Source organism: Staurois parvus, unplaced genomic scaffold (assembly GCF_062004578.1).
Source record: "Staurois parvus isolate SC_StPar_1 unplaced genomic scaffold, SC_StPar_1.0 ptg000699l, whole genome shotgun sequence".
Taxonomy (NCBI): Eukaryota; Metazoa; Chordata; class Amphibia; order Anura; family Ranidae; genus Staurois; species Staurois parvus.
The window spans coordinates 199532-222500 of NW_028318495.1; the positions used below are offsets into that span (position 1 = coordinate 199532).

The following is a 22969-nucleotide window of genomic DNA, read 5'->3' on the forward strand; positions in this document are numbered from 1 at the left end:
GAATTACCTTCATGGAGCTCAAGCAAAATATATGAATTACCTTCATAGAGCTCAAGCAACATATCTTAATTACCTTCATAGAGCTCAAGCAAAAAAATATTAATTATCTTTATGGTGTTCAACCAAAATATCTTAATTATCTTCAAGGAACTCAAGTGACATATCTTAATTATCTTCATAGAGCTCAACCAAAATATCTTGATTATCTTCATAGAGCTCAAATAAAAGATCTCAATTATCTTCATAGAGCTCAAGCAACATATCTTAATTATCTTCATAGAGCTCAAGTAAAATATCTCAATTATCTGTATGGTGCTCAACCAAAATATCTTCATGATCCCTGTAGTACTCAAATTCTGGTCACGTCACTAGAGAATCATTGAGTAGTATATGGCCAAAGTTAGACAGGTTTCCAGTTACTCGTTTGTGCTGGTAACCCAGTCCACCAGGATTTTTTTTTTTCTCTTTTGTTTAGGAAAGAGAAATTCATCAACCTGCTTTGGAAAAAGAAGACAGGAATGATGTTTTGCAAATGTTATGCCCCAACAACGTAATCTCCTCCTGTCCTCCTAAGGGTTTGCAGAGCTGTCTTGTTGTAGGGTTGAAAAGCTTTGCTGAAGCCACCCCTTCCTTCTGTCTCTTCTCCTCTCCCACTCGCCCTCCCCTCTCTCCAAAGCAGCCTGTCCATCCCCTCCCTCCCCTAAGTCGTAGAGGGCAGTCAGCACAACAGCACCTGGACAGGAGTGTGTCCACCAAAGCCTCTCACTGCTCTGGGTTTTTATTTTTTATTTTTTTATTTTCCTTTTTTTCCCCTTTCTGCTTAGCTCTCTCCTCTCCATGAAGAGCAAAAAAAAAACTTCAGAACTGAACGTTGCCTCTGAGCTCAGCCTTGGGAAGAACTAGAAGCCCCAAGTCCCTTCTCCTTCCCCTGCTCAGTTGTGTGGAAGCAGAGCCTCGGCGCTGCCTGAACTTTGTAAAGGCAATTCTTCTCCAGTTTAGACTGTTCACCCAACCAGCTGAGCAAGACAGCCATCCAGAGTGTGCCTGGAGGACCCGAGAACCTTCTTCTAGACAGGGGTAGGTCCAGTATATTTCTTTTTTCCCTTCAAATTTTGCTCCGTTAGTCTGTTCCTTCTCTGGCTGGTTATGTCCTCAGCTCATGCTCCAGCTCCCTGATGAAAGGGATTTTTGTTATTGTGCAGAAAGTCAAGCTTGAAAATATTACAATTGTGACTCAACGTGTGAAGAACAAGAGTGATGTGCGCAGGAAATCATTTACAAAATTATGTATTATTGATAAGGATTACAACTGGTAGTTTTAACACAAAGCTTGTTTTAAAAAGTGATCTATCTATCTATTATCTATCTATAATCTATCTATCTATCTATCTATCTATCTATCTATCTATCTATCTATCTATCTATCTATCTATAATCTATCTATTATCTATCTATCTATCTATCTATCTATAATCTATCTATCTATCTATCTATCTATCTATCTATCTATCTATCTATAATCTATCTATTATCTATCTATCTATCTATCTATCTATCTATCTATCTATCTATCTATCTATCTATTATCTATCTATCTATAATCTATCTATTATCTATCTATCTATCTATCTATCTATCTATCTATCTATCTATCTATCTATAATCTATCTATTATCTATCTATCTATCTATCTATAATCTATCTATCTATTATCTATCTATTATCTATCTATCTATCTATCTATCTATCTATCTATCTATCTATCTATCTATCTATCTATAATCTATCTATCTATAATCTATCTATCTATTATCTATCTATCTATCTATCTATCTATCTATCTATCTATCTATAATCTATCTATTATCTATCTATCTATCTATCTATCTATTATCTATCTATCTATCTATCTATCTATCTATCTATCTATCTATCTATCTATCGCTCCCATATCTATCTATATATCGCTCCCATATCTATCTATCTATCGCTCCCATATATATCTATCCATCCATCCATCTATCTAATATACTATCTATTATCTATCTTCTCTATTTGTACAAATTTAGTTTAGTTTAGGACAAAAAACAATTATTAAGGATTACAACTAGCTTTTCTGTGCAGACTTCTTTAAGAAAACTTTATCTATCTATCTATCTATCTATCTATCTATCTATCTATCTATCTATCTATCTATAATCTATCTATCTATAATCTATCTATCTATTATCTATCTATCTATCTATCTATCTATCTATCTATCTATCTATCTATCTATCTATAATCTATCTATTATCTATCTATCTATCTATCTATTATCTATCTATCTATCTATCTATCTATCTATCTATCTATCTATCTATCTATCGCTCCCATATCTATCTATATATCGCTCCCATATCTATCTATCTATCGCTCCCATATATATCTATCCATCCATCCATCTATCTAATATACTATCTATTATCTATCTTCTCTATTTGTACAAATTTAGTTTAGTTTAGGACAAAAAACAATTATTAAGGATTACAACTAGCTTTTCTGTGCAGACTTCTTTAAGAAAACTTTATCTATCTATCTATCTATCTATCTATCTATCTATCTATCTATCCATCTATCTATTATCTATCTATCCCTCCCATATCTATCTATCTATCTGTACAAATTTAATTTAGGACAAAACATTTTTTATTAAGGATTACAATTAGCTTCTCTGTGCAAATACTTCTTTCAGTAAACTTTCAAATCTATCTATCTATCTATCTATCTATCTATTATCTATCTATCTATCTATCTATCTATCTATCTATCTATCTATCTATTATCTATCTATCTATCTATCTATCTATCTATCTATCTATCATCTATCTATCTATTATCTATCTATCTATTATCTATCTATCTATCTTCTCTATTTGTACAAATTTAATTTAGTTTAGGACAAAATAAATTAATAAGTATTACAACTAGATTTTCTGTGGAAAGACTTCTTTAAGAAATCTTTATCTATCTATCTATCTATCTATCTATCTATCTATCTATCTGTTTGTACAAATGTAATTTAGGACAAAACATTTTTCATTACAACTAGCTTTTTTGTGCAAAGACTTCTTTCAGAAAACTCTATCTTTTGTCTCTATTTTTACAAATTTAATTCAATTTAGGACAAAACATTTTTTCACTAAGGGATTGCAACTAGCTTTTTTGTGCAAATACTTTTTTTCAGACAATTTTAAAATCTATCTATCTATTTGTCTATTTGTCTATCTATCTATCTATCTATCTATCTATCTATCTATCTATCTATCTATCTATCTATCTATCATTAATAATTTTACTGTTTTTATAGCCATCAATCGATAATCTCTCCAATTATATGAATTAATTAAAGGAAGATTAAAAAAAAAAAAAATGTATTTACATTTTTTTTTTTAGTTGTTTTGTTATTTACTTTTACCAAACTCTTTTAAGCCAAATAGGCAACCCCAAGGCCCACAATTAACACTCCAATCATAGATTTTACAGGTTAGTCAATTAAAAATATCGCAAGGCCATTAACTCCAATATAATCTCATTACAGACCTAATTAGACGGTGCTGTCACTGGGAAAACTTCGGATTGTTGTGTCGTAGGAATCAGAGTTTTTTTTGCCATTTTGGTTTTTGAAAATACTGCTCTCTCTATATTTATTTTTTTTGTAATTATTTAACTAGAAATTTGGAATGTATTAGTTCAAATTGAATAAGAGCTATAGAAAATAATTTAACATTAAATGAAACTATTATAATCTAAAACATTTCAGCTAAGCCTACTCTTACAAAGTCCTTACTCGTTTTTTGTTGTGCATTGTTTGCGGTCTGCCCATATGTAACCTCCACAGTTGTAAGCGCTATACTAACATATTAGTGCTCACATCCTTTTTTTTGTTTAGTTTTTCTTTTTGTACATTAAGTGCAATAATCAATTCATTAAGCCCCAATTAAAATATACAACCCAATAACCATTAATGCACGTCAGGCACGATTGGATCAGCCTTACTCGTTACATTTTAATCCGCCACACAGCTTTTTAATCATTTTTAAGTTAAAAGTCGAAAAGTGGGCAGCACATGAAAAATGACTTTCCAGCTGCTCTGGGGGGACTTTTCCGAAAGATGATTTAGTGGTCTGCAGTAGGCAGTTGGAACCTACAGGAGGGTTATACTCCACATTGCGATCTTACAAGGAAGTTATTGCTATTCCACCATCTGAGCTGCTTTATTTCATAATAAACCCATTAGTTTTACAATATCCCCTTCGGAATAGTTTTTGCTTGTTAAAACTCACAAGGCTACTCCAGAGAATACCTATTATTACAGAACTGCTTCTTGTAACTTCCAAAATTGCTTAAAAATACAACACGTCCGGCTCAGCAGCTGAAGCAAAACCAACTAAAAAAAAAAAGTTATGCCTAGCTTTGGTTCATTTATGCAATTTTATTTTTAATCACTGAAAATTTCAGCGCCAATACAGTCATTGTTTGAAACATTTTTTTTTAAATCTAAGTAACAGTGGCAGTAAACAAAAAAACTGGAGATATTGTATATATTCATAAATATATATATATATATATATATATATATATATATATATATATATGGGCTCTAACCCCATATTTCTATATGTCCTAAATATTGTTAAATGGTTTATGATTTTCGAGTGGTAAGACAACATTTTTTTTAAACCTAAGTAACTGTGTCAGTAAAGAATGAAAACTATATATATTTATTTCAGGTACTTATATAGTGCTGTCAATTTACGCAGCGCTTTACACTTATATATTGAACATTCACATCAGTCCCTAACCCTCAAGGGGTGTACAATCTAAGGTATACATATATATATATATATATATATACATATATATATATATATATATATATATATATATATATATATATATATATATATATATATGCTTAGGAATAAACCAAACCCTTTATTTCTATATGTCCTAGATATTATTAAAAAGTTTGATTTTTGAGTGGTAAATCACAACATTTTTAGCAATTAAGATATATTTTGGCATAAAATTAAAATATATTTTGTAGTTCTAAATATTAACTACAAGTCTAAAATAAGGATGTGACCCTCAAAATGTAGTTCCCAGGTACTAAAAATCTTCAATTTTTTTTTTAAATAAATAAAAACTGATACCTGATTTTTTTATCCTAATTTCCTAAATAGTGTAATTAAAAAAAATAAATAAAAATAAGCATTAAAAAAATGTAATATATGTCTATTATTAGCATGGATAAAAAATAGTAGAATTTTTATATTTCTCATATAATCCATGCATCAAAATATTTAGCTATTATTATTATTTAGGATTTATAAAGTGCAAACAGTTTGCTCAGCGCTTTACAATATAAAGGGTGACAATACAGCAACTGTATAGAAGAGGGTTAGGGGGGCCCTGCTCCTTGGAGCTTACAATCTAAGATAGCTACAGATTCACTACATAATTAAAAAAAAAAGTATTTGACTTTTTTTTGTTTTTATGTTTTCATGCATGTCATGTGAGCGCAATAATTCAAACGCACTTTGCACATTAACGATACCTTAATGAATAGTGGGTTATAAAATATTCATGCTTAGCATATGGTTTCAAATGACAGCAATTATGTTAGTAATTTGAGGTAAATGTTATAGTTCTCAAATACGATCCTGGCTGTTTTTATGTGAATATATGTGCATTTATAAAAAAAAAAAAAAAAATCAAATGTCAAAAAATAGTTTCTTTTAAAAACGTTTGCTGTTTTTAGTTGCTTTAAGGGCAATACGTTAGTGGACACAACCTTTTTTTTTTTTTTAAATTAAAATTATTACTGATTACAAAGCACAGCTGATCAATGAAAGGACCTCCTAGAGGTACACCTTTAGCAACCAGGAAGGAGACACCTGGCCCAAAGAGCTTACAATTTAAACCAAAAAAAATTGGATAAAGATAAAACACCAATGTGGAGCTAGAAAGGGTAAATGTACCAAACTCGGGATAAACGTGGAGGGAATTCACACTAATGTTAGTTTTACATTATTTCAAGGAAGCAGATTTTCATTTTATGGTCGTACAAATGTTAGTTGCCTTGCATCGGCAAAACGAATTTGAATTTTTTTGGGAAAAGGAGGCGGTGAAGTCCCTCAAACGCTGCTTCTTACAGACATCAGCGGTGAACTGGGGAAGGTATACACTTGTGTTATCATAATATTTAAGTGCAGGCTGTTTAGTAGAAGGTTTCTTTGTTGGAAGAGGAACATGGTGGATTTATTAAACAAACGCCTTCACGGTTGAGCCAGTGCTGTGAAGATCTGTGGGTTTAGCAAACACTGTGCTGATGACAGAGCACAATCCCCTAGACAATCATGTCTCTCCCCAGGTCTCTCCACTGCCCAGTCCTACGCTCATAGAAGGCAGTCAGTAGTAGTCACCAAATTCAACAATACCGTCAACACAGACTCTCACTTTATAGATCTTAATGGTATGTATTCATCAAACTGTTTTTTTTTTTTAATCAGATCAAGTTAGGTGACAAATAAGTGCAGCAACATAGTGGTGACGGTGGCTCTGCCCCTCATTCTAAAGGGGATGACACTCTCTAAAATGTCACGGCATGTCCTTTTGTTACATTATTAAAAATCCCAAAAGCTTTGAATTGGAGACAAAATGTTACATAGACACATCCTCAAAGATCACAAAAGCTTTGCATTGAAGAATAAATATTGTAAAGATACATTCTAAAAGATCCCAAAAGCTTTGCATTGGAGAATAAATATTGTAAAGATACATTCTAAAAGATCCCAAAAGCTTTGCATTGGAGAATAAATATTGTAAAGATACATTCTCAAAAATCCCAAAAGCTTTACATTGGAGAATAAATATTGTAAAGATACTCCCTCAAAGATCCCAAAAGCTTTACATTGGAGAATAAATATTACAAAGATACATTCTCAAAAATTCCAAAAGCTTTACATTGGAGAATAAATATTGTAAAGATACTCCCTCAAAGATCCCAAAAGCTTTACATTGGAGAATAAATATTACAAAGATACTCCCTCAAAGTTCCCTAAAGCTTTGAATTGGAGAATAAATATTGTAAAGATACATTCTCAAAGATCCCAAAAGCTTTACATTGGAGAATAAATATTGTAAAGATACATTCTCAAAGATCCCAGAAGCTTTCCATTGGAGAATATTGCAAAGATACATTCTCAAGATCCTAGAAGCTTTACATTGGAGAATAAATATTACAAAGATACTCCCTCAAAGTTCCCTAAAGCTTTGATTTGGAGAATAAATATTGTAAAGATACATTCTCAAAGATCCTAAAAGCTTTACATTGGAGAATAAATATTACAAGGATATATTCTCAATGATCCCAAAAGCTTTACATTGGAGAATAAATATTACAAGGATATATTCTCAATGATCCCAAAAGCTTTACATTGGAGAATAAATATTACAAGGATATATTCTCAAAGATCCTAAAAGCTTTACATTGGAGAATAAATATTACAAGGATATATTCTCAAGATCCCAAAAGCTTTACATTAGAGATAAAATGTAACATAGATACATCCTCAAAGATCCCAAAAGCTTTCCACTGGAGAATAAGTATTCCTAAGATACATTCTCAAAGATCCCAAAAGCTTTGCATTGGAGACAACACGTTACATAGGCACATTTCACAAAAATCATCAAAGCTTTTCATTGGGGATGAAATATTTCATAGTTACATTCTCAAAGAGCCTTAAAACATCAATGCATGTTGCTATGTTACATTATTTAGGAACTGAAGACAACATTTTCCTTCAATAGATTAGAGATCCTTAAACATTACTATATATCCCTATGTTACGTTATTGAAAATCTCAAAAGCTTTGCATTGTAGAATAAATATTACACTGATACATTCTCAAAGATCCCAAAAGCTTTGCATCAGAGATGACATGTTACATATTACATAGTTCTATTCTCTAAAATCCATAAAACATCAATGCATGTTCCTATATTACATTAGGATCCCAAAAGCTTTGCATTGGAGAAGAATTATTACATAGACACATTGTCAAAGATCTGAAAAGCTTTTAATTGGAGACAACATTTTACACAGATACATTACAAAGATCCTTAAATATTACTACATATCCCAAAAGCTTTGCATTGGAAACGAAAAGTTACATTGGCACATTCACAATGATCCCAAAAAGCTTTTCATTGGAAACAAAATATTACATACATTCTCAAAGATACCTAAAACATTACTGTGCGTCCCTTTGTTACATAGACACATGTCAAAGATCCCAAATACCTTGCAATGGAGACAAATTGTTACATAGACACAATCTTAAAGATCCCAAAGACATCATATCACGTCCCTTTGTTACAATCTTGAAAATCCCAAGAGCTTTGCATCCGGGATAAAATGTTACGTAGGTGCATTCTCAAAAATCCCAAAAGCTTTGATCGGGGATAAAATGTTACATAGGTGCATGCTCAAAAATCCCTAAAGCTTTGAATCCGGGATAAAATGTTACATACGTGCATGCTCAAAAATTCCCAAAGCTGTGAATCCGGGATAAAATGTTACATAGGTGCATGCTCAAAAATCCCTAAAGATTTGAATCTGGGATAAAATGCTAAATAGGTGTATGCTCAAAAATGCCAAAAGCTTTGAATCGGGGATAAAATGTTACATAGTTGCATGCTCAAAAATTCCAAAAGCTTTGAATCGGGGATAAAATGTTACATAGGTGCATGCTCAAAAATCCCTAAAGCTTTGAATCCGGGATAAAATGTTACATACGTGCATGCTCAAAAATTCCCAAAGCTGTGAATCCGGGATAAAATGTTACATAGGTGCATGCTCAAAAATCCCTAAAGATTTGAATCCAGGATAAAATGTTACATAGGTGTATGCTCAAAAATGCCAAAAGCTTTGAATCGGGGATAAAATGTTACATAGGTGCATGCTAAAAAATCCCTAAAGCTTTGATCGGGGATAAAATGTTACATAGGTGCATGCTCAAAAATCCCAAAAGCTTTGATCAGGGATACAATGTTACATAGGTGCATGCTCAAAAATTCCAAAAGCTTTGAATCGGGGATAAAATGTTACATAGGTGCATGCTCAAAAATTCCAAAAGCTTTGATCTGGGATAAAATGTTACATAGGTGCATGCTCAAAAATTCCAAAAGTGTTACCTTGGGGGTGAAATGTCAGATCAATACATTTTTAAAGATCCCTAAAATATTGATACATGTCTCTTTTGTTACATGGACACATTCTTAAGTATCCCAAAAGCTTTGCATTTGAGCCAAATTGTTACATAGACACAATCTTAAAAATCCCAAAAGCATCAGATCACGTCCCTTTGTTACCTATAAACATTCTTGAAGATCCCAAAATCTTTGAATTGGGGATAAGAATGTTACAGGGGTGCATTCTCAAAGATTCTGAAAGCTGTGCATTGGGGTGAAATGTTACATGAATACATTTTCAAAGATCTTTAAAATATCCATATCTGTCCCTTTTGTTACATAATTACATTCTCAAATAGCCCAAAAGCTTGGCATTGGAGACAAATTGCTTCATAGACACATTCTTAAAGACCCTAAAAACATCTCTACACGTCTCTTTCTTACATGGATACGTTATCAAAGATCTTAAAAATTTTGGAAATTAAATGTCACATGGGCACGTGTTCAAAAGTTTTGATTTGGAGCCACACGAGGAAACGTACAATGTTGAGTCAATTTTTCTTTTTTCATTTGAGGAAGATCAATTCATTTGTAGTTTAACAAGCTTCACCAGAGAACTGGAATTTTGCAGCCATTTTCTGTGGCGTAGTATTTTTCCCTCTTACTAGCCATGATCACTTCCTGTAGGCCTTCTATGTCATGGCAGCAGGCAGCGTTGCGTGATTATTCTGCGCGCGTGCTTCTTTCTGATTTATATAAAGTGGTATGCGATTATGGAAGGAACGCCTGAAACAAAGCACCGACCACAGGCCTGGAAAGCAACGTCTCCTCTCTTTTTTTGGATGCCCAATAAGGCTTTCCTGCAAGTTTCATTTCATAGGGCATTTTTTTTTTAAACAAACTCACAAGCCTTTTTGGTCTTTTTAAAATATTTTGGGTGTGGAGTTCTTTCTTAAGGCAGCACAGAAATCAGAGGTGATGTGGAAAGCATAGCGACCTGCAGCGACTAAACAAATCTGAGATTACTGTGGACCGATGGACAAGCCGAGGCATTGACGGTAGATTGATGACTATAGATTACTCATTTTACAACTAATTATATTTATAACTAATTTCTCAGTTTCAAATTGTTTTTGAAATATTTGAAATATATATATATGACATTTGTAGTTGGTGGTTTATTTATATATATATATATATATATATATATATAATATTTGTAAGCAATTAAATAATAATAATAAAATAGTAGTAATAAGAATATAAATTTTATATATATATATATATATATATATATATATATATATATATATAATTGAAATTAAATATATATTATATATATATATATATATATATATAAATATACACACACATTTTATACTTATAAGTTAATTTTTTATTAAATTCTTAATCTGCAGTTTTTGATATTGTTTCCCCTTTCAGAATGAAATAAAGGTGAATGGCATATGTTGTTGCTTAAAAAAATGATTCTCTCTTCTAAATGTTGTTTGCGCTTTCTAATTGGCTTTAGGCTTCGCTTAATGTGGTGTTGGAAGCCGGGAGATTAATGTGGCTTTAAATCCATGGGTGTCGTTAATTAGGGATTTAAAGAAGCGGGATTTAACCAGAGAGTTGCTGTTTTACATTTAAGGGGATTGTTCGAGGTGCTCAGCCTCCCAACATGTGTCAGCCATCATATAAAAATATCAAATCATTTTGAAACGATGCAGAAATCTCTTTTGATTTTCTGAAATTGCTTGCCGCTGCTGCCAAGTGCTCGGTGGCGGTGATCCCTTCTATTGAAATCTTTCACTCTGCAGAAGAAAGCTGAACGCAATTGGAAAATTAGGATGTGACCCATAGGAATTCAAAATGGCAGTGACAAATGAATCTGTTATGTTGCCGCAGTTATCTGGATGCTATTAGACTCATATCTCCCTAATAGACATTTTTTTTTCCTTGGAGACAGGTTCTCTTTAAAATAATATCAATGCAAGTTATTTGGCTTACATGAATTAAGAGTGTTTTTTTCTATTTATTTATTTTTCCATTTATCATTTTTTATTATTAAGAGTGGTTTTTTTTATTTATTTATTTTTCCATTTATTATTTTTAATAATATCATTATTTTATTTTTTTATTATTATTTTTTTATTCATCAAAAAACTGCATGTTTGCAAGTGTTTGTGATTGTTTTTTGATTTTATGTTTAGTCATTTTATGTTTTTCTTGGAGACAGGTTCTCTTTGAAATAATATCAATGCAAATTATTTGGTTTACATGAATTAAGAGTTTTTTTTCTATTTATTTCTTTTTCCATTTATTATTTTTTATTATTATTAATAATAATAATAATAATAATAATAATAATAATAATAACAATATTAATAAAAAAATTATTATTATTTTTATTTTTTAATTTCTCAAAAAACTGCACATCTGTCTGCAAGTGTTTGTGATGTTTTTGCTTTTATGTTCTGAGTCATTTTATGTTCTGATTCATTGTATCAAGTCATTTTATGTTCTGAGTCATTGTATCAAGTTTGGGGGGGGGAAAGTAGTTGTACTTGTTACTAATTTGTAGCAAAGTTTAGGCCTTAGACCAACGGAAGGGGGGGATCGGGGGTGGGGGGTGGGGGGGGGGGTGTTATCTCCTAAAGACCTTTTTTTTTACATCAGGGATGTGCATGGTGATTTTCTTTACCTGCACAGAGTACTTGTAATTGAAAGCGTTGGAATGATCAGCAACTTGAGTTGGTCGGAGTTGGTAAAGTGACCCGTCAGTCGTGGTTTTGGTTTTCTGGAGAGCACAAAACAGAGGATTCTGGGTGTTTTGTGCTGATTGACGGTTCTGATCATTGTTTATTATTCTATTTCTATACATAAAAGCTAAAAATAACTTGCGGCGTTCTTCGTTTTAGCTGCCTGTGTTACTTTAGCCTGAACATTTACCATCAGACACAGCAAGATACGGAGTGTAAGGGCCACTGAGAACCTGCTTTCTTTGGTACCACAACCCTGACCCCCCCCCCCCCCCCCAGGCCTTCTTCAGCCTTTATATGCGAACCTCCTGCCCCACCTAGAGAGCCAGCGACCATTGAGGGTTATTCAGGACATCTATGAGGATATAAAGGCTGTATAAAAATTCTATAGTGATGTATAGAGTCTGCTCCACATCAGGTGTGTCAAACTGGCGGCCCTCCAGCTGGTACGAAACTAAAAGTCCCATCATGCCTCTGCTCTTAAGAGTCACGCTTGTAACTGTCAATCAGGGGCGGACTGACCATGTGGAAACTCGGGCACTGCCCGAGGGCCCGGGGTCAGTAGGGGGCCCCATGAGATGCCCCTGGTAACTTTTTCATAGGCTTTTTTGAGTTTGGGCAAGGACACAGGGGCCCCATGATCCCCTATTGCCCGGGGGTCCCATGAGTTGTCAGTCCGCCCCTGCTGTCAGTCTTGCAATGCCCCATGGGACTTGTAGTTTGGCAACAGCTGGAGGTCCTCCCACCAGTTTGACACCCGTGCTCTATAGCAATACTGCCCTTTGCTTGCTTTTATTCAGCTCTCAGGGCACTATTTCTTCCAACAATGGGGGGCATAATTCCCCCCACCACCACCACTGACACACCACAGGACGAGCATGCCAAATTGACCCCCCCCCCAAGATGATGAGTGAGCATTATGTGTCAGTAAAAATCCCCTCCCCCTCCAAAAACACAAGAAGAACTAATCTGCATGCTTACCCCCCAAGCATAGATTCCCCCTCCTCCCTGTACAAATCCGCCCCCCCTTCTGAAATCACCATTTTCAGCACCAGTCTTTGCCCCCCAGCACAGATCCCCCACCCCAGCACAGATCCCCACAAAAAATAATTCCCCCTCCTAGCACAATTCCTCTACCCATCAAATTTTCTCTCCGAGTACAAATCATCTCCCCCCACACTCCAAATCCCTACTCCTGGCACAAATTTGTCTCCCCCATCCTACCACAAATTCCACCCCCCCAAAGTTCCTCTCCTAGCGCAAATCCCCCCCCCCAAAGTTCCTCTCCTAGCACAAATCCCCCCAAAGTTCCACTCCTAGAACAAATCCCCCACCCCCAAGTTCCTCTCCTAGCACAAACACCCCCCCCCCCAAAGTTCCCCCCCCCAAGTTCCTCTCCTAGCGCAAATTCCCTCCCCCAAAGTTCCTCTCATAGCACAAATCCCCCCCCCAAAGTTCCTCTCCTAGCACAAGTCCCCCCCCCCAAATTCCTCTCCTAGCGCAAATACCCCCCATTCATCCCTACCAGCACAAATCCGTCCCAAAAAATTCCCTTCCTCCCTCTACCATATCAATTTTTCTATCACAAACACCCCCATATCCCCCCTCCTAGTCAAATCATCTTCCCCCCTCCCAACACAAATCCCCTCAAAACACCACTCCTAGCACACCTCCCCAAATTTCCCCTCCTACAACCATTATTACCCTCCTCCCACCCCTCAAATTCCTTCTCCCAACACAAATTTCCTTATGCCCCCGCCCCCACCTCACATGATACCACATGCCCCTCCTTCCCACCCCTTGTCCTGGCCCTGCTGACACCAATAAAGGGGTATTGTTTGTTTGTTTGTTCAATGACTGGACCCTTTCTACTCCCACAGTCCGGCCTCTCCCCCCCTAAAATCTGAAGTACAGTAAAGTGGCCCTTTGGAGACCCCAGTTCTATAGTCATGGATAAAGTTCTATAGAAGTGAGGACCCCAGGGGCAGACTGGCAAGTCATGGGGTCCCCGGGCAATAGGGGATTATGGGGCCCCTGTGTCCTTGCCTACAATGAAACCACACTCAAAAAAGCCTATGAAAGGTACTAGGGGTATCTCATGGGGCCCCCTACTGACCCCTGGGCCCTCGGGCAATGCCCGAGTACCGGAATGGTCAGTCCGCCCCTGGAGGACCCATTTTTAGCAGTCCCAAAAGCGCCTTTAGAAGTAAAAACTCATTATACAGATCTAGTATCTCCCCAAGTATAAATAGCAAGTAAAAAAAAACAGAAAACAATGTAGCTGGACAAGTTATATTCTTTTAAAGTTAATAAAATGACCTTTCCTCTCCAATCTGCAGCCGCTGTATCTTTCTGCACACGTCAATGCAGTATGGCAACCTTCATGTGTTCTGTACACTGAGATACAAAATGCCCCCAGAAATGTAATTTCCTGCTCGTGTGATTGGCTCACCGATTTTCCCAGAAGCCTGTACTAATATACAGGTCAGATTTTAGGCATCCCCTGCAATAGGAATAGGATACTCCCAAATGGCTAATTACTTCAGATGGGAGCAGTGGCGTCCCGAGGCAGGTGCGGGGGGTGCGGCCCGGGTGACACCGGGTGACACCGACTGCACGGGGTGACATCGGACCAGCTCCACAAAACGGTAAGTTGTAAAGCAAGCCGACAATCCCCGCAGGATGGATCCGAAATCGTCGGCTTTCTTTACAATTTACCTTTTCGTGGAGCGGATTCCGGTGTCACCCCGTATAGGTTGTATGCCGACAATCCCCCCCGGGCAGGGGTGGACTGACAACTCATGGGGCCCCCAGGCAATAGAGGATCATGGGGCCCCTGTGTCCTTGCCCAAACTCAAAAAAGCCTATGAAAAAGGTACCAGGGGCATCTCATGGGGCCCCCTACTGACCCCAGGCCCTCGGGCAGTGCCCGAGTTTCCAAATGGTCAGTCCGCCCCTGCCCCCGGGTGATGGATGGGATCTGCAGATTGGAGAGCATAATGGATTGTACTCCGATCTATTATGCTCAATCTGCAGATCATATCCATCCTGCGGGGATCGTCGGCATGCAACCTATGTGGGGTGACACCGGACCCGCTTCACGAAAAGGTAAGTTGTAAAGAAAGCCAACGATCCCCGCAGGATTGATCGGATCTGCGGATTGAGCACAATGGATCAAAGTCCAATCCATTATGCTCAATCCACAGATCCGATGCATCCTGTGGGGATCATCGGAGGGGGTGTCACCAAGTGTTACCGCACCGCGTGACACCAACCCTAGGGACGCCTCTGGATGGGAGGCAGGTGCTTGTACCATTGTCATGTGTGCATTGCATTCTCACCCAGTCACACAGGATTCCACTGGAAACTAGTGGCCATGCTGACACACGTTGCACAGACATGGTCCGCTGTTGTCACTATCAGGAAACCCGACCTGAAAATAGACAGGAAGGAGATGGGCAGCATCGAGATGTAACAAAGTATCGAAAAAAGGGGAAAATAAGTATTCGTTAACAAAGCGACACACACATTTATATATGTAATTGCACTCCTCGGCGGTCAGCTTGGCCCATTTGCCGTTCTTCTGTCAGTAGCCTCTTTAGCCATTGTTGTGGCCGTGGTGGTATAAGGCAGGGCTGTATTTAGCAGAGAGAGCTTGACACTGACCAACAACACCCCTGTCCCCTCCCCCCACCCAAGAGAGCCTTCCACTACCATTACCCCCCATACACCATTGCCCTCCATACACCATTGCCCCCCACTTTCACAGCTCCAGACATCCCCAGAAACGAGAGTCAGGCTCTACATACACTGTCAAGCAGTCCGCAGTCTCTCTCGGTTCCCACCTAGTCCCCATGTTGCGTGTGTCCCTTCTTCCCTCACTTCTGCCCCCCCCAAAGATGCTGCCCTAGGCAAATGCCTTGTTTGCCTTGTGGTAAATACGCCCCTGGTATAAAGGGTTGGGACCTGATAAACGCTGAGCTCTACCAAAGATTTAGGGATCGGGTCAGGTCATGCCAGGTCACCATTTGTATAGATTCTTTCATCGCCTTTCACATTTTTTTTTTTTTTTAAAAACATCATTTTGCCAGAGTCAGGACAGGCAAGAGAAGGAACTTTTCCATAATCCTTGGTAAATGATGCTGAGCGGATCAGAAGTGTTTGTTGGGACAAATGTTGTTATATTTAAACGGTTTTACAATTAGATCCATAAAAGTTTGTGACGTTCACAGATTCATTCATTCATTCATTTTGCTTCATGTACAATTCTGTATCTTCGCTAATTCACTTATAATCCTTTATTAGTCTCCGCCTCTCAATAAATGAGATACGTCATATCAACAATTCTGCTGCTTTTGATTATAAGCTCCTATGAGCAGGGCCCCCCTAACACTCATGTATTTTAGATTGTAAGCTCCTAGGAGCAGGGCCCCCCTAACCCTCTTGTATTTTAGATTGTAAGCTCTTAGGTGCAGGGCCCCCCTAACTCTCTTGTATTTTAGATTGTAAGCTCTTAGGAGCAGGGCCCACCTAACCCTTATGTATTTTAGATTGTAAGCTCCTATGAGCAGGGCCCCCTACCCCTCTTGTATTTTAGATCGTAAGCTCTTATGAGCAGGGCCCCCCTAACCCTCTTGTATTTTAGATTGTAAGATCTTAGGAGCAGGGCCCCCCTAACCCTCTTGTATTTTAGATGGTAAGCTCCTATGAGCAGGGCCCCCCTAACCCTCTTGTATTTAGATGGTAAGCTCCTATGAGCAGGGCCCCCCTAACCCTCTTGTATTTTAGATGGTAAGCTCCTATGAGCAGGGCCCCCCTAACCCTCTTGTATTTAGATGGTAAGCTCCTATGAGCAGGGCCCCCCTACCCCTCTTGTATTTTAGATGGTAAGCTCCTATGAGCAGGGCCCCCTACCCCTCTTGTATTTTAGATTGTAAGCTCCTATGAGCAGGGCCCCCCTAACCCTCTTGTATTTTAGATGGTAAGCTCCTATGAGCAGGCCCCCCCTACCCCTCTTGTATTTTAGATTGTAAGCTCCTATGAGCAGGGCCCCCCTAACCCTCTTGTATTTTAGATTGTAAACTCTTAGGAGCAGGCCCCCCCTAACCCTCTTGTATTTAGATGGTAAGCTCCTATGAGCAGGGCCCCCCTAACCCTCTGGTATTTTAGATGGTAAGCTCCTATGAGCAGGCCCCCCCTACCCCTCTTGTATTTTAGATTGTAAGCTCCTATGAGCAGGGCCCCCCTAACCCTCTTGTATTTTAGATTGTAAACTCTTAGGAGCAGGCCCCCCTAACCCTCTTGTATTTAGATGGTAAGCTCCTATGAGCAGGGCCCCCCTAACCCTCTGGTATTTTAGATCGTAAGCTCTTATGAGCAGGGCCCCCCTAACCCTCTTGTATTTTAGATTGTAAGCTCATAGGAGCTGCACCCCCCTAACCCTCTTGTATTTTATTGTGTTGTAACTGTACTATATATTGTAAAGCACTGAGCAAACTTTTGGCGCAGTATAAATGCTGTATAATAATTATAATTTGGGGACACCTCTCCATCTGTCTGTACCTCCATATTTAATACGCCTTCTTTCTCTTTAGTACTGGCTAGTATAGTGAAACCTTTCCCTCTTGGCTCAAGGACACTTTTAGGCATTTCATACCATATTTCTGTCTAGTAAAATCTTATATGTAATAAATAATGTCCCCGTTCCAAAGTTAAAAGCATGCTTTGTGGTCGTTCAGTTATGAAGCGAATCCTCAAATTCTACGACTCTTACTGAGATCAGTCCCGCAAGTGCATCCTCCGACATGCCAAACCCTTCCTCCATGTCAACGCAGATGAGTAAAAATAAAATGGCACATTTAAGTTGTAATAAATAAAATGGCAGATTTAAGTTGTAATAAATAAAATGGCAGATTTAAGTTGTAATAAATAAAATGGCACATTTAAGTTTTAATAAATAAAATGGCACGTTTAAGTTTTGATGAATAAAATTGTGCATTTAAGTTGTAACAAATAAAATGGTGCATTTCCGTTTAATAAAAAAAATGGCAGATTTAAGTTTTAAGAAATAAAATGGCGCATTTAAGTTTTAATAAATAAAATGGCAGATTTAAGTTTTAATAAACAAAATGGCAGATTTAAGTTGTAATAAACAAAATGGCAGATTTAAGTTGTAATAAATAAAATGCCACATTTAAGTTTTAATAAAATGGCATATTTAAGTTTTAATAAATAAAATGGCATATTTAAGTTGTAATAAATAAAATGGCATATTTAAGTTGTAATAAATAAAATGGCGCATTTAAGTTGTAATAAATAAAATGGCAGATTTAAGTTTTAATAAATAAAATGGCACATTTAAGTTTTAATAAAACTATTTTAGAAATCCAATTCTTTTCATTAGCTTTCCTCCCGTAGACAGGACAGACAACGCAGTCGTATGGTCTGGGTACAATTTATTCTCCAGTTGTTATTTTTAATTTGAATTCAGCTATCGGGGACAGTTACAGGACTTGCCGTATGCGGTTCCATGTAATACAAGCTGTGTTTGGGGGTGGGGGTGTGGGGGGGAGGGGGGGGGTTTACAGAATACTCTCGCCATGGAAATTGTAATTCTCAAAGTGGCATTCCTAAAAAATTGTCCTGCCTCTTGAATTTTAGGGAATCTTATTTCACTCCCCGGCGTGCAGGCCTGATGTAATAAGAAAAATGGAATAGGACGGTATAATTACGTAGACCCCCACGAAGACAGCCACAGAGAACGTTTTTGCTGTCTTCAAGGAACAATCAACCTTAGGAAAACATTTTAAGAGCTCCTGATAACATCGATGGGCAAATATAGGAGAAAAAACAAAAAGGAAAAAAAAAGTAACACTCATTGTTTGTATCTTTCTATTGTAAGAAGATAGAATGTTGCACATTGGATGCAGCTTTGTTGTATTGCTATGTTCTGTTATCAGCCATTCCAAAGCCCCATACACACAATGAGGATATCCGACCAATTATCTTTTTTTTTTTTTTTTTGCATGCTAATCTCATATAAAAAATGGAGGTTTCTAAAGTTCCGAACATTCTTGTACGACAGAATAAAAATTCGGAAATGATGTCTTATATTGTATTGTATTTCGGATGAAAACTGTACTGATTAAACAAAAATCATACAATCTGGTTTGTCGCGCTTTTGTCCTTTCTAATAATTTCGGACAAGAGCTGCGTGCTAACAATCACTTCAAAAGCGGTATTTTTCGTCCGATTTTCTGATCGTGTGTAGCAGGCTTTAGGCTCGGTTCACACCTATGTAGGTTGCGTTAGAGCCGTTTCTGCATTGCCTTATGCCTTTTTGCACCTGCATTCTTGCCCCATTTTTGATGCTTTTTCCTTGTTGCTAGGCAGATTTAAAACGCAGAAAAAATGCACTACATTCTTTTCTGGCAGAAAAAAACAAAACAGGGCGCACTCTCCTCGTGCATTAACGCAAAATCTAAAAATGTATTAAAAAGATGCAAAAAACATACTCACAAGCCATAAAGGTCATAAAAACAGAGAAAAGAAGTCAAAGATGCCAATCGTGGACAGCATGCATCCTCGGATGAAGTGCTAACGCGTTTCGGGAGTCGAATTCCCTTCCTCAGAGCAATAGCTGATCTCTGTTTTTTTACCTTTATGGCTTGTATGTTTTTGCATCTTTTTAATAAATTTTTGTTTTTTGTATTAATGCATGAGGAGAGTGCGCCCTGTTTTGTTTTGTTTTCTGCCAGAAAAGAATGTAGTGCATTTTTGATGCTTTTTTTCCTTTTTCTTGTTGCTAGGCAGATTTAAAACGCAATAAAAATGCACTACATTCTTTTCTGGCAGAAAAAAAAAACAAAACAGGGCGCACTCTCCTTGTGTATTAATGCAAAAAACAAAAATGTATTAAAAAGATGCAAAAGCATACTCACAAGCTATAAAGGTCATAAAAAAGGTCATAAAAAAAAGAGAGGCGAGACGTGAAAGGCGCCAATCGTGGACAGCATGCGTCCTCGGATGAAGTGCTAATGCGTTTCGGGAGTCAAATTCCCTTCCTCAGAGCAATAGCTGATCTCTGTTTTTAGGACCTTTATGGCTTGTGAGTATGTTTTTGCATCTTTTTAATACATTTTTGGTTTTTGCGTGGATGCACGAGGAGAGTGCGCCCTGTTTTGTTTTTTTCTGCTAGTATCAAGATTTCTCGATCTATCAAGAGCACCTCAGCAAGTGCACTATTCCATTTTGAGTGCAGCAAAAGAGATTTGAACGCCGGTTTCTGGTGACTGTTGGCGTTTACTACATTCTTTTCTGCCTGGTTTCCATTAAAGTCTATAGAACCAAAAACGCAACTTTTTGCCTTCAAAAAAGTCCCTGACCCTTTCCAGAAATACGCACCGGGTGAAAACGCGGAGATGTGAACGTGTCCCATAGGAAATCATGTTAAATGGACTGTACTGCGTTTCCGCAAAACGCGGCAGGAAATGCCTACAAGGTGTGAACCTGGGGTAAGAGACAGCTGGTGGTTATCTTCTACCGGACAAACGGACAGGAAATTTGCGTTGTGCTGGAAAATCCCACCCGTTATTTCGAATATCTTCGGATTTATGACATTCATATTTCGACAAATGTTCCTAAAACTCTCTTCAGTAAAGCAGCCTGTAATTGAGTCTTATTATCCCTTTTAATCGCACACAAGAATCGTCAGCAGTGTTTCGCAGTTGTCAGAGATTTCCAGGCTGTTAGAGATTTTTTTTTTTTTTTTTAGGAGGCGGCTGAAATTCTGGACTTCATTAACTATGAGTCCATTTATTGCAATAAACCCACCTGCTGTTTATATAACTTCCAGCGTGGAGTTTATACAGTGTTCAGTCTATCATCGAGCGAAGTGTTTTCTCACCGTGAAAACAGCTGTCCGCCACATTTCCCCCCTCTGCACAATCGCTTTATCATTTGTATCTCGGCTCCGCTGAGCGGGCTGGCGCTGGCCACGGCGTATTGTTACGAACGCTCTACGGCGCTGGCCCTATGGTAACTTGACCTCCTTAATGGACCAACCAGGAATTTAAATTCATTTTGGTTGGTTTCCAGCCAGGGGAGTTAGAACCCCATCCATGCAACATTTATTAACCTCTCGTACCTCGTGATAGAACACTCGCTTTGTAGCGTTACATTGTTGCCTGTGTTTCTGATATGTGAGCTTCCAGTTGTCTTCTGAGGGACCCTGAAACCTCCAGTATATTCAGACCCCGTCCCACATCTTTGCTGGTGTGTGTGTGTGTGTGTGTATATATATATATATATATATATAGAGAGAGAGAGAGAGAGAGCGATGTAGAGAGAGCGATATATACAGTCATGGCCGAAATTGTTGGCACCCTTGATATTTCTCCAGGAAATCATGTATTTCTCACGAAACGTATTGCATTAACACATGTTTTGCTATACACATGTTTATTCCCTTTGTGTGTATTGGGACAAAACAAAAAAAGGGAGGAAAGAAAGCAAATTCGACATAATGTCACACAAACCTCCAAAAATGGGCTGGACAAAAGTATTGGCACCCTTTCACAACTGCGGATAAATAAGAATGTTACAAGCATGTGATGCTCCTGTAAACTCACCTGGGGCAAGTAACAGGTGTGGGCAATATAGAAATCACACCTGAAAGCAGATAAAAAGGAGAGACGTTCACTTAACCTTTGCATTGTGTGTCTGTCTGTGCCACACTAAGCATGGACAACAGAAAGAGGAGACGAGAACTGTCTGAGGACCTGAGAACCAAAATTGTGGCAAAATATCAACAATCTCAAGGTTACAAGTCCATCTCCAGAGAACTAGATTTGCCTTTGTCCACAGTGCGCAACATTATCAAGAAGTTTGCAACCCATGGCACTGTAGCTAATCTCCCTGGTCGTGGACGGATGAGGAAAATTGATGAAAGATTGCAACGCAGAATAGTCCGGATGGTGGATAAGCAGCCCCAAACATGTTCCAAAGACATTCAAGCTGTCCTGCAGGCTCAGGGAGCATCAGTGTCAGCGCGAACTATCCGTCGACATTTAAATGAAATGAAACGCTATGGCAGGAGACCCAGGAGGACCCCACTGCTGACACAGAGACATAAAAAAGCAAGACTACAGTTTGCCAAAATGTACTTGAGTAAGCCAAAAGCCTTCTGGGAAAACGTCTTGTGGACAGATGAGACCAAGATAGAGCTTTTCGGTAAAGCACATCATTCTACTGTTTACCGAAAACGGAATGAGGCCTACAAAGAACAAAACACAGTACCTACGGTAAAATATGGTGGAGGTTCAATGATGTTTTGGGGTTGTTTTGCTGCCTCTGGCACTGGGTGCCTTGACTGTGTGCAAGGCATCATGAAATCTGAGGATTACCAAAGGATTTTGGGTCGCACTGTAGAGCCCAGTGTCAGAAAGCTGGGTTTGCGTCCAAGATCCTGGGTCTTCCAGCAGGACAATGACCCCAAACATACGTCAAAAAGCACTCAGAAATGGATGGCAAAGAAGCGCTGGAGAGTTCTGAAGTGGCCAGCAATGAGCCCAGATCTAAATCCCATTGAACACCTGTGGAGAGATCTTAAAATTGCTGTTGGGAAAAGGTGTCCTTCCAATAAGAGAGACCTGGAGCTGTTTGCAAAGGAAGAGTGGTCCAAAATTCCGGGTGAGAGGTGTCAGAAGCTTATTGATGGTTATAGGAAGCGACTGATTTCAGTTATGTTTTCCAAAGGGTGTGCAACCAAATATTAAGTTAAGGGTGCCAATACTTTTGTCCAGCCCATTTTTGGGGTTTTGTGTGACATTATGTCATATTTGCTTTTCTGCCTCTGTTTTATATTTGTTCCAATACATACAAAGGGAATAAACATGTGTATAGCAAAACATGTGTTAATGCAATACCTTTTTTGTGTGAAATACTTGATTTTCAGGAAAAATATCAAGGGT

The 22969-nt window shown here is 37.8% G+C and overlaps 1 protein-coding gene across 1 annotated transcript in view; it reads left to right on the plus strand.

Moving 5' to 3' along the window:
• The first annotated feature begins 710 nt into the window (after positions 1 to 710).
• Positions 711 to 22969, plus strand: part of EYA2 (EYA transcriptional coactivator and phosphatase 2) — a 197234-nt gene continuing 174975 nt past the window's right edge. Inside the window, exon 1 of the mRNA XM_089653108.1 lies at positions 711 to 1077. The gene's annotated coding sequence lies outside the window, so the exon portion shown is untranslated. The remainder of the gene's footprint in view (positions 1078 to 22969) is intronic.